We start from the raw sequence: 3,580 nt of genomic DNA on the forward strand, positions 1-3,580 counted from the left end.
GCTACCAGAGCTCCCATGTATGTTGTTAGGTGCCTGAGCAAAGCCATAGTATTTTCAATAGGCTTATATGTATTGGGAAGCTGAACAATGAATAGGGAAGACCATAAATGAATTGATGTTTTTGAATTATGATGTTGGTGAAGAATATTGAATATGCCATGACTTATCAGAAGTACAATACATCCATATTGGAATAAATGCAACCAGAATAAGCCTTATAATAGAGGATGGCAAGAGTGTTCTCATGTCCTTTGGTCATGTGATGAGGAGAGAACAGTCCCTGGAGAAGGATTTCTTCCTTGTTGAAATACAAAGTCAGTGAAAAAGAAGAAGACACTCAGTGAGATGGATTGACTCAGGAGCTGCAACAATGGGCTTGAATACCACAACAATTCTGAGGCTTGCACAGGACTGGGTAGCATTTCCTTCTTTTGTACACAATGTTGGCATGCGTTGCAACCCCCTTCATGGCACCTAACAACCCACAACCAGTTGAATTAATGAAAAAAAGAAAATAAAAAAAAACTATGTAATGTATGATCATTTTGATGAAGTCCAGTTTATCACATTTTTAGTAATTTTCTGAGTTGCATAATATTTGCCTAACTCAGGTAATAAAGAAATTATTCATATTTTTTCCTAGAAGCTTTTTAGTTTCAAATATGAAATTTAGGTCTATAATGTATCCCAAATTAATGTTTGTGTATGATTTCAGGTAGGGTTAAAGTTTGTACTTATTTCCATAAAAGTATCCATTTTTTTTTTTCAGAAACATTTATTGAAAACAACTTTCTTTTCCAACAAAATTACACTGGTACCTTTGTTTGAAATGAAGATATTATAGAAGTGTGGGTCTATTTCTGCATTATTTGCTACAGATTGTTGATTAATTTATCATCCCCCCTACCACCACCACATTTCCTTAATCAGCGTAGTTTTGTAGTGGTAGCCTTTAATAGTAAGTTTTGAAACAGAAGATGTAAGCTCTCATATTTTCTTCTTCTACTAAAATTTGTCCTGAATGTTTAATATTCTTTGTGGCTCCATATAAATTTTATGATCAACCCAACATAACAAGATAATAAAAGATAGCTCTCTAGTTAGGGGAAAATGGAATCTGAACAAAGACGAACATTTTATCCGGTATATTTAGGTCTTCTCTTATCATATTTAATATTTTCTGGAAAATTATATTGAATATCTTTTATTTTATTTATAGCCTTCACAGTGCTTTATTATTTAAAATTTCATATCCAAATGTTTGTTGTCAATATATATGATAATGATCCATTATCATATCCAAATGTTTGTTGTCAAAATATAGAAATTCAGTTAAATCTCACACACTTAGTGGAGTCACTTATTTGTAGTACCTTATGTAATGCTTTGTGTTCTCTGTATTTTCAATCATGGCTGCCAAGAAGAATTGTATTTTTACTTATTTGGTATTATAATTGCTTTTTTTAAATTTTATTTTATTTCCTTATTTCCCTAGATAAAACTGCCAGCAGAACATTTGTGAAATTTTAAAACTGGTGAGAATATCTTCATTTTAATATTATGGGTTTTTTTGTGGGAATTTATTGTTTCCCCTTTAACAAAAAATGTATGCTATAGGGTTTTGTAGTTATTTTTTATTAATTGAGAAAATGTCCTTCTCTTTCAATCTTCAGAAAGTTTTATTATGTAGAAATGTTCAATTTTATCATTTTTATTCTGTTTCTATTGAGGCAATTACATTTTTATCCCCGTTTTATTTTTTGGTTAATAACATTTATTGATTTTTTAAAATATTTACACAAATTTTCATTAGTGGATTAAGTTTCACTTAGTCATGACACACTAACCTTTTTTTTTATGCATTTATTTTATATTTAAGAAAAGATCAAACACACCAAACAGTCACTTAATCGATTCCTACTCATAACAATCCACATTGGATTTCTAAGGCTACAATTCTTTACAGAAGCAGACTGCCTCATTGTTCTTCCATGAAATAGCTTGTGGGTTCAAACCACTGACTAGCAGTGGTTAGCAGATGAATGCCTTAACCAAAACACCACCAGAGCCCCTTATAAGAAATGAAAGAGGGTGTAAATAAATATTTGGGAAAAAGAAATAGACAATACAAAGCTACAAACTGAAAAAAAAAAAAAAAAATATCCAAAGTGACTGTATTGATATCATACAGATTAGTTTTCAAATGACAAACCAATGAGCTTCACAAGAATAAAGACAACTCTTTTTTAAATGATACATGGGTCAATTACTTTTAAAAATTTACTTTTAAATTTCTATGCAAGTAATAAAATGACAATAAAACACATGACTTATAAATTACAGAAAAATACGTATATATCCATCTTGTTCTCTACTCTAAAAGTGCTGTGTGTTGTTTGGTCCTAGCAGACTGCAGGAGCTGAACAAATCATATTGAACTGAGCTGACCATTCTCAGAATCGGGCAGATATTCCAAGATGGTGGACCAGGCAGATACATTATCCAGACTCTGCAATAAAAATTTGAAAAAACAAGAGAAAAAGCTTCAGGTAACAGTCCTGGATCTAAGACTTTTCAAAGAAAGCATAAAGAAGTAGATCAAATACAAATGTAAGAAAAACTGAATGAAAACACAGAATAAGGTAAACTGCCAGTTGGCACAGCACGGCCATTTTGAATAACTGCAAAGAGCAGTCTGATTGGAACAATAACCATATAACCGGCTCCATTTGCAAAGGAGTGTACTAGCATCCACATAGGTGATCCAGCAACTGAGAGCAGTTGAGAGCCAGAGAACTTACATAACCATACCCACCAACATCTGCTATCCTCCCCCTTGGGTGGGTGCCATTACTTGCTCCAGCACTACTGGAACAACAATAAAGAGCGACTAGCATTCACCTCCCCAGCTCCTTCTCCAAAACAAAACAAAACAAAACAAAACAAACCACTCCCATCAAGTCCATTCTGACTCATAGCAAACCCTATTGGGTTTCCAAGGCTGTAAATCTTTATAAAAGTAGACTGCCTCATCTTCCTTCTATGGAGCAGCTGGTGAGTTTGAACCACTTACCTTTTGGTTAGCAGCCCAATGCTTTAACCATAGCGCCACCAGAGCTCCTGAACATTTGTTCAGACCACCCTAAGCTGCTCTGCATGATTAGTGATCAGACACTTATGCCCATACTCCTACATGCTATCATATCAACCCAGATACAAGTGCTGATCACACCAGTGGTGCCAAATAGTGATCAGATTATTATATATTAAAATAGAACAGAATAAAAAATCAGAATATAGCAAATGAACATACAATGAACAAATGAATACAAAAGACTACAATGTCTTACAGACAACACACAATTTCAAATTAAACAAACAAAAACAAACAAACAAACACACAAAAAATAGAACAAGACAGTTCAAACTAGTGAATAAAATACAAGTCCAGAAAATCTTGTGGAGGAAGAAAGTCTAGTGGAACTACCTGATAAGGAACTCAGAATAATTACATTGATATACTTTCAAAGGATGGAGAGAAATGTCTAGGAAAACACAAACAAAAATGAAGAAAATAAAA

The sequence above is a fragment of the Orycteropus afer genome, unplaced genomic scaffold (assembly GCF_000298275.1).
Source record: "Orycteropus afer afer isolate SDZICR_OR568_19922 unplaced genomic scaffold, OryAfe1.0 scaffold01109, whole genome shotgun sequence".
NCBI lineage: Eukaryota > Metazoa > Chordata > Mammalia > Tubulidentata > Orycteropodidae > Orycteropus > Orycteropus afer.